The sequence below is a fragment of the Cupressus sempervirens genome, chromosome 6 (genome assembly GCF_028749045.1).
Source record: "Cupressus sempervirens isolate cs-2001-9-10 chromosome 6, ASM2874904v1, whole genome shotgun sequence".
Lineage (NCBI taxonomy): Eukaryota > Viridiplantae > Streptophyta > Pinopsida > Cupressales > Cupressaceae > Cupressus > Cupressus sempervirens.
Window position 1 is genome coordinate 650,200,424 of NC_143123.1, and position 9,694 is coordinate 650,210,117.

Below are 9,694 nucleotides of genomic sequence, written 5' to 3' on the forward strand. Positions count from 1 at the left end.
CAAATTACAAGTTACATTTACCAATAAACCATACATCAGTCGGCTACAAATATTACATTAAACAAATAAACCTTATTTTCCAAAAAAAAAAAAATCCTTCATTTTCTAATCCTGCTCGGTAAACATTGCTCCAGAAATAATTTCTTGAGTTAACCATCTCAACTCAGTTAATACTACAAGTTTTGTGAAATCCTTTGGCTACCGAGTGAACTCGGTAAGAACTGAATCTCCTTCGATGACCATGGGAGCTCGGTAAGAACTATTCTCTGCCATAATTTCCTTTGATAACCGAGTAAGCTTTGTAGACACTAAATTTCCTTTGCTAACCTTGAAAGCTCAGTGACAACTATCTGCATAAGGTAAAGTCTAAGAATGCTCAGTAGATGCTATATTTTCTGTTGCTGACCAACTGAGCTCAATAGACTCTAATCGATAACTGATATAACATTTGTGTAACATCAAAGACAACACATAATTGAACAATTGTATCCAACATAATTCACTCCCCCTCTTAGTTATTCTAAAGTAATTCCAACTCCTTCAAGTTTCTTAATGTAGACTTCTTCCTCTAAGACTCCATTCAAGAAAGTTGATTTGACATTTATCTGATATATTTTGAATCCTTTTTGTGTTGTATATGCTAGAAGTGTTCTAACTCCTTCAAGTCTTGCAACAGGAAAAAATGTTTCCCCATAATCAATACCTTCTTCTTGATCATAACCTTTGAAGACAAGCCTTTCCTTTTTTCTTGTCACTTCAACTTTCTCATTCATTTTATTTCTAAATATCCATTTTGTACCAATCACATTTTTATCCTTGGGTCTAAGAACAAGAGACCAGGTTTTATTCTTTTCTATTTGCTCAATCTCTTCATTCATTGCTTCTATCCAATTTGCATCTTTTACAGATCTAGGTTCAACTTCACTAAGTAAATATGTACCTTTTAGTTTTTTTCCTTATTACTATGTCTTTTGTCTCTCCTCCAATTATTTAATCAAGTGCATGATGTCTTCTGACATATTTTGCAAGCCTTGGATCTTTCTTTCTTTTCTCAGAACTTGGTTCACTTGGTTCTTCAAGATCTTCATCTTGATCCTTGAGTTCCTCTAGTTGAACTTGATGTAACTCGGGTAGTACTTCTTGTAACTTGGTTTGCACTACCTTGGGCTACACCTTTGTTTGTGACTCGAGATGAACTACCAATGAATTTCTAGGTGCACTTAGTTGTTGATTGGCTTCAACCTTTTGAGTTAAGGTTCTAGGTTCTTCATAGTATACAATCCTTCAATAATCTTTAGGTCCTTTTCTACTTTGTTCTTCACTTCTTTCTAGCAAACTCATCAATTTTCACATGTGCACTTTCTATAAATTTGTGAGTAGAAATTTTTAGACATTTGTATGCCTTGCTTTTATTGCAGTATCCTAGGAATGTTCCTTCATCACTTTTTGTATCAAGATTTCCTTTCCTTACATCCTTAAAGATATAACATTTTCTTCCAAAAACTCTAAGATAGCAAACATTAGGCTTATATCCATATATTTTTTTACCTTTCTTCAATTGAACATAGTTTAGTGTGTGAATTGTTGTGCTGATTGCTTCTCTCCAGTACTTTGGTACAACATTCTTCTCTGGTAATAATGTTCTTACACATTCCATGATGAATCTATTCTGTATTTTTATTATTCCATTTTTTTCTGGAGTTCTGGGTGTTGATACATGTCTTTTTATTTCTCTTTCATTACAAAACTCATTGAATTCATTTGAGATAAATTCTCTTCCTCTATTTGATCTTAGGAATTTCATATTTTTTCATGTTTCTTTCTCAACTCTAGCCAAATACCATTTAAACTTTTGAAAAGCATCAGACTTATCTTTTAAAAATATTATAGTCATCATTCTAGAATAATCATCAACAAATAGAATGAAGTATATTTCTCCACATTAGCTTTCTACACCAATTGGGTCATAAAGATCTATGTGAACTAGTTCAAAAAATTCTTTAGAGTTATAGAACTTACTCCTAAATCATCTTTTACTCATTTTTCCAATCTAACATTGTTTGCACATTCCTACCTCAAGTTTGGTTAGATAAGGTATGCCTCTTACTCGGTTATTCTTTCTTATGTTGACCAAGTTATTAAAGTTAACATGACACATTTTTTTATGCCGTAGCCAACTTTCTTCAACTTGAGTTAATAAACAAGAGCTTTCATTGAGATCTAGATAAAACAAATTACCTTTTGTCTTATTACTAGTTCTAGCTAGTTTTCCTTTAGCATCCAACAGTTTGGCTTTGTCATTCATGAATTCAACTTTGTATCCTATATTGTTCAGCTAAGCTACACTAAGTAGATTATGTCTTAATCCTTCAATCCAATAGGCATTCTCACATTTGATTCCATTAGTTAATGCTATAATATTGGAATTTACAAGTGGGGAGATTTAACTCTGAGAGGGGGGCTGAATCAGAAGTAACAAACTTTACCCTCTAAAACTTTTAACTGAGATCAATCACATGCATCTAATATCTCTAATAAACATGAAAGTAAAGACATGTATGAAAATAGATAACACAAGATTTTGGTCACCCAAAAACCCTCCAAAATGAGAAGGTAAAACTGGGGAAGGGATGACAACCAAAAATTATCACTATAGCAATATGTAACTAGTTAAGATTACAAAGTTTGACCACTATCAATGGTCTTCTCTATGAAAGGCTTGCACTGTTAAAGGCTTTTTACCCTATTAAAAGCAACCTAATTAGAGGATTTACAAACACTCACTTGAAATGTTACCCTGTTAAAGGATTTAAAACCCTATTAAGAATTGACAACATAGTTGTTAAGCCAACCTATCATCATAGGATTTTCATTCTCCTAATACAATGGTTAGAAAGTATAGTAGAATGTCTTTACCTAATAACTTACAATCTTCAATTGTTGATTCCAAATCCTTGTTCTGTCCAATTTGATCTAATCTTTCTTGATCTAATATAACTCTGTTCAAAGTGTTGATACTCTATTCCTGACCAACTTGATTCTGCAATGTTGTTCTTCCTCTAAGTCCTTACACCCCTTTTGCTTCCTTCAAAAATTCACTGGCAATATTTCATGCATTACCACATGACTTCTTAGTCTTCCTCTCAATTATCTCTCACTAAATTATGAGATATCGACCTCCTTATAAAGGCTTTTGAGACTTAGGGTTAGGTATGAATCTACGATCGATATTCATCCATCTTTTCCTACTCAAATCTTTACAGTTTTCATATTAGTTGCATGCATTCTCCATTTTTTGATTGGTTGCATGCTAATTACATAGGGAATGTAATAGATTTAATCTTATCTCGAATCTTATCTTTTAGATCCTTCAAGATTCATCGTGAGTCAGCTCAAAAATAGTTTATATTTGAGTTTGTGAAGGCACAAACGCATATGTTGATTATGTGTTACTTGGCACTTACTAATTACTAATGCTCGGCACATATAGGATTTTGTCTTGCTCAGCTTCTATAGTAAATCTTTCTCACTCAGCATCTATACTTTTCTTGGCACCTATTATCACTCAGCATCACTTGTCACTCGGCACTTGAAACTTGCTCGACACCTGAAGTTCACTTGGCACCTATTGAATTTTTGGCTTGGCACATACTGTAGCTCAGCATCTATATTATACGCAACATCAACTTAAAATTTACTTAAGTGTGTTGACACTAAATTTTCAAAACCAATCTAAGACCAACAATCTCCCCCTTTGACATTGTTGGGACTCAAAATTGAGGCCCTGATTTTGAGTACCGTTGAGTGAATCAAGTCCTTAAACACTTTTTAATGCATGTGTACCCAACTATCCATTCAAGGCCTAAGAATTGTTTAATTTTTCTAACACCTTTCATTTAGTGTGTCTATGTGTTTCATGATGATAAATTTCCATTTTGAGCCATTTTGTGAAGTCTTGTTTTGAGCATTTGTCAAATCTGCATTTTTGCTTAAGAGTCAAATAGTGATAGGAGGTTGTGTTTGCAACTAAATATCTCACACTCAATAACATTTCATGACTCACCATTTTGGGAGTATTTAGTGTCCATAACAAAGAGCCTATGTTTTAGATTTTGAGTTGTTTCAAATTTGTTTGACTAGGTTTTGAATCCCTCAAAGTTGGTTGTTTATCAATATCATGCTGATATGAATTATTTTGAATTTCGGGAAGCCCTGTTTGACTTGTTATAACTTTGACCCAGTTGACCAAAATGGGAAAATTCCTTTTGTGTTGCATTTTAGATGTCATAGACTTATTATGTTTCAATTTTGAGCTTATGAAAAATCCATTTGATTAGTTTCGAAACATGATTCCAAATGCAACTTGTAACTTTTTACTAGTGTCAAGAAGTGCAAATATTTGTGTTACTCAACACTTACTGATTACTAATGCTCAGCACATATAGGATTATATCTTTCTTACCTCCTATAGTAACTCTATCTTGCTCAACTTCTATACTTTTCTCAGCATCTATTATCACTTGTCACTCGGCACTTGAAACTTGCTCGACACCTATTGAATTTTTAGCTTGACACATACTATAGCTCGGCATCTATATTATACTCAGCATCAACTTAGAATTTACTTAGTGTGTTGAAACTCAATTGTTAAAACCAATCTGAGACCAACAATCTCCCCCTTTGACATGAGTGTCAAAAACACTTAACTAAGCATTATGAATCTAATCTCTAATGAGTATAATATACAACTTATTCGGCATATGTACAAAACTTCAAAAACTTGTTCAAATTTTTGTAGAAGACTATATACCTCAAAAACTTGTAACTCCCCCTGAGCTAATGTGCCATTACTATATCCAAAATTCCTTATGTTGAATTTGACTCATGCTGATTATTCTAATACTCTTTATCTTTGCCTTGTCATTCCTTTTCTTGTCTGCTCTATGTTTGTTTTGTGTCTGCTTCCCCTTTCACACATCTCCCATTACAGGTTTTGTACCCTTTTGGCTTTTGTTTCCTTATTAATTTTATTATCCCCCCCTTTGGGTTATTATCTATCTCTCGCTTTGGGTTATTATCTCCCCCAATTTATTAAACTCCAATTCAATTTATTAAATCTCCCCCTTTTTGACACTTATGTTAAAGGATTCTATGAATGAATTGAATATTTAGCCAAAAAATATTTATTTACCTCCATAGTAATATTTAGAGTAGCATCCCAATTTTCTAATGCAATTTCCAATGCTTTAAGTTGGATGGATGTCTCTATTGTAAGGTGTACCAGGCCTTCCAATGTAGAAAGATTGGGATCTTTCTTCAAAACATTCTTTTCATAGGCGATCTCCTTATGCAAAAATTCCATGTGAGGGGTTATGGAAGATTGAATCTGTATTAATTTGGCCTTGGTGTTAGCCTCATCTATTGTAAGTACAGCTAATTCCTTTTGAGTGTGAAGCATTGTAGCAAAATGATTCTCACTTTGAGCTGGATCCTTTGGTAGCTACGTGCTAGATACCTTGAGGTTCCTTTCTAAGCTCAATATCCTCTGGCTTGTTTCTTGTGTGAAGTATGAAGAATCACTCAATTTGGAGTATAATGAGAATATTTTCTCAAGTACTAATTTCACTTTTTCAACCTTTTTAGCCAATTCAACTTGCGAGAGTGTTATTTCACCAGATATTTTCTCATTTACCTTCATCTAGAACTTTTTCTCAGACCATTCAAGGAATTTAGCATTGGTGTCTAGGTCTTCTTTTTGTACTTGGTCCACTATGTTGGATAGTTGATCCATGATGGGCTTTGTCTCATCAAGTACTTGCAAGCTAAAAGCATCTAGAAAGATATCTTTGATTTCTATCAATGCTTTCCTTTGCCTATACTCATTCCTGAGTATCTCTTTCTTTTTCTTCTTCTCTAGTGCCTCTTGCACTTCATTGATCTTCTCTAAGTTCATTGTTTTATAGTCATATCTTGGTATGACTATCTCCTCATCAAGTGCAGGGTCTCCATAGTGAAGTACCCTTGCTACCTTGGTAGAGTTCGAGCCTGGTGTTGATATTTGTAGTGTTACTACATCAGTGCTTGACCACTGTGTAGTTCCAATAGGAGTCCCTATAGTAGGCAAATTGACTAATGTTTGGATTGCCTCTTGTTCCTTCTCCTTAGGGCTCTCCTCTTTGTCTTCTTTAGTTCCTCTTGGATCAATTATTGTAATCAGAGGAGGTGCACCTTGACTTTGTGTTGTAAGAGCAGAGGTATCCTAATGTCATGTTTGCTCCTTTTCTTGCTCCTCAGTAGTCGAAGTTATTGTAATTGTGGAATCAAGCTTAGCAAATGCATCTTGTGTTGGTTTCTCTTGTGGTTGTCCACTTCTAGCTATTGGAGTTTTTGGAGGTGGTTCTTGTAGTTCACCTCCTTCTTGATTATCTCAACTACTACCTTCTGAAGTTCTACACTCACCAAGACTGGATTGGTACATAATTGTGCTTGTAAAGTAGTCTGGTGAAGGATCTTTTTGAGATCCTCTATAGTCAATGGGTTAATATTTTGACCAAAGGTGTCAAGAACATCCTTCACAATAATTGTCTCTACAGATGTAGGTGTTGCATGTGGAGGACTAGGTGGTTGCAGTTGTGTGTCTTGCACACTCTGTTCCTGTTGTTGCTCTTTAGCTATTGCCATATCACCTTTTTGTGTATCCTTCTCTATTGCAACTTCTTCCTTTTCTTTCTCTCCTTCTTCCTCCTTTCCATTTTCTTCTTCTTCCACATCATTATTTCTTCCCTCAAAGGGATATTCTTGTCCTTCTTTCATTGTACTCAGCCCATAAATCAATTTCAACATTTGTGTGAACTTTTTCACAACATCTTCAATCTTATTTTGTAAAATGTTGAAGGCTCTATATTTGGGTGCAAATTTTCTCCCATGTTTCTTGCTTGCCTTGCTTATTTGACCTTTTGTGAGGTTAGGCATCATACGAGCCTAAGATGACTCTCTTATTTCTCTCTCCATGTTTATGCAATAATGCCATTTATTCTCTACAATGGATTATAGCTCCTTAGGCATCAAATTATCCAGTTCAAGTGGAGTATTCTTGAACTTGGCCATCATAGTGTAGACTAATTCTTCCACTATGTTTTGCTCCTCTCTATTTAACTTATTGAAATCAATAGTTTTCAATCTAGACAAGTTTGCATTATCCCTAATATTGTCACAAATATTTTATGTCAGATTTAGTGGTGTGACTTACCACTCTAAATTGTTCATTATCATCATACTTTATCCTCTCCACATATAACTCTGGAGGTGCCACATATTTTCTCCTCTTTTTCTCTACTGGCCCTCCTTGTTTTGTAGCTTTCTTTTTTTCCTATTCCTTGGCTACCTTTGTTGTAGCCCTTGTATCTACCCTTGTGGTAGGCTTTGCTAGACTTGGCTTGGTTGTCTTCTTCTTGCCTTTAGGCTGTGTAGCAAGTTTCTTTTGTGGTTTTCTCTTCTTGGGTTTTGCCTTAGGTTCTTCCTCTTCCTACTTGGCACCTTCTTCTTCTTTAGCATCCTTACCAATGCCTTGAGTTAATCCTAGTGGTTCTTGTTCTTCTTCTTCTTCTTCTTCTTCATCATCATTTTCCTCTTCCTCTACCTCTATTGTGCCTTCTCCAAATGTGGCCTTGAGCTTCTTCACTAATTTGTCCTTTTTCTTCATTGTAGAAGTAGTGTTTAGCTTCATATCTACTTTGGATCTCACCACATCATATGTGCTAAAATGTGGTGCACTCTTATCTACTTCCTCTACTAACAATGTTGTTATTGTTGCAGATGCTTCATCAATGTTTATCTCATATCCAAGAGGTCTAAGCCATCTTGCCCTTGGTATGGCTACTTGGATGTAGGTATAATCAATGTCAACAAGAAAACAAATATCATTTGTGTGCTTCTCCACAAGTGAGATTGGAATCTTAAGTCTACTTCATTGTATTCTTGAAATCTTCAAAATAACTAGTCATTAATGTCTCAAAATTTAACCTCATTTGTTTAATATATTCATTCACTTGGGCTACAATGGACCTATTTGTTTTCTAGCTAACTTTTCCAAAAGATGGAAATTTATTTTGTTCATAGAAAAATATAAAAATCAAAATTGCACCAAATTTACATTGGGTTCCCTTTGTTCTTCTTATAGCTCCTAAGTTCTCATTGATCTATTGTAGTTGCAATTTTGCTAGATCATATGTATGATCTTTTTTAACTAGTTTATAACCAACATCTACTGCAATACATGGAACACTTTTGAGTCTGCTAGATTGATAAAATTTGTGAGATATGACTCTGACAAAAAAATCAACAAGAGGATCCTTAATAGTATCTATGGTCATGCCTCTCTTGTTCCATTTGGCTCCTGTATTCTTCTCAATAGCTTCCTTGGAGTCACTCCTTAGGGTTTTAGGCCGATCTAGGGTTGGATACCCTGTTACCCTATGAACAATCCTTTTTTATATCTTGATTGGGCCATCTTCTAACCACAAACTACCATCATGAATACTACTCAACACAATTCTGATCCATTTGGTCTTGAAGATAGTAGTGAACTCTAGGGCACGGGTTAAGCCCTTCCTCTCAACGATTTGAAACTCTTCCTTCAAGACTCCATTTTCACACAATCTATCATATGATTCCCTAATCTCCATATCTCCTATAGCACCTATCTTTTAGTTATAGCATCTCCTAATATCTAGCACCATTACTACCTTAGGAGGGATTATGGATAGGGCTTGGCTTGGGTCATTATTGTAGGCCACTTCAGGGATAGGTCAAAAATTAGGTTGCTTAACTTCATTTGAAACTAACTAAACTTTAAATGACTCTTTCTCTTGAGGTTTCCTAGAACTGGAGGCCATTTGTGCAATCTAGGGTTTCAACACAGAAATTTTGAAACTGTGTAGCTTGGCACTAGTATAAATACCTTGAAATCAATGAAACTATGTTGAATCTATGTAGAAATTGGCTTGAAAATCATTCTCCTCTCTTCTCTTCTTTTTCTCTTTGTTTGCAATGATGAAAAATGATTCAAAATGCAATCATACACCCTTATTTCATAGCATTTAATGTTTAGTGCATTTACAGCTATCCACTTGGCTCCTTAAGCAATTCTTCTGAACTCGGCTTCCATTGTTTTTCCACCACTCAACATATACTGGAGTTTCCCTTACTCAACTTCAACTAGAATTTTTGTAGACACTTAAAATTGTCCCAAACACTATATTAATTTATTTAATATTTTCCTTGACATTATAATTAATTATATTTGTCATATTCTTCTACCTATTTAATTAAATTAATGTAATTAAGTAGGTTAATTTTCCTAAGGTATTTAAATTTAATTTAAATACCTCCAGCCTTAATGTATTAAATTTATTTAATACACGATCCTTTGTAATTCCCTTTTTTAAATAAATTCTATTTATTTAAATCCATCCATCTCATTAATTCCTCTAAACCTATGATTAAATTAAATCTTATTTAATTTAATCTTAAACCTAGCCTAAAACCTAGTCTACACCCATCACTTTCATCCTCCTAAGCCTATCCACCCTTTAATCCCACTTAGTTACCTTAATCATCTTGCTAAATCCCTCCTTAAGCCTAAGTGTGTGCTCATGCATGTGTGAGACCACTCCCTCTTGCAAGCTTTGTCCCC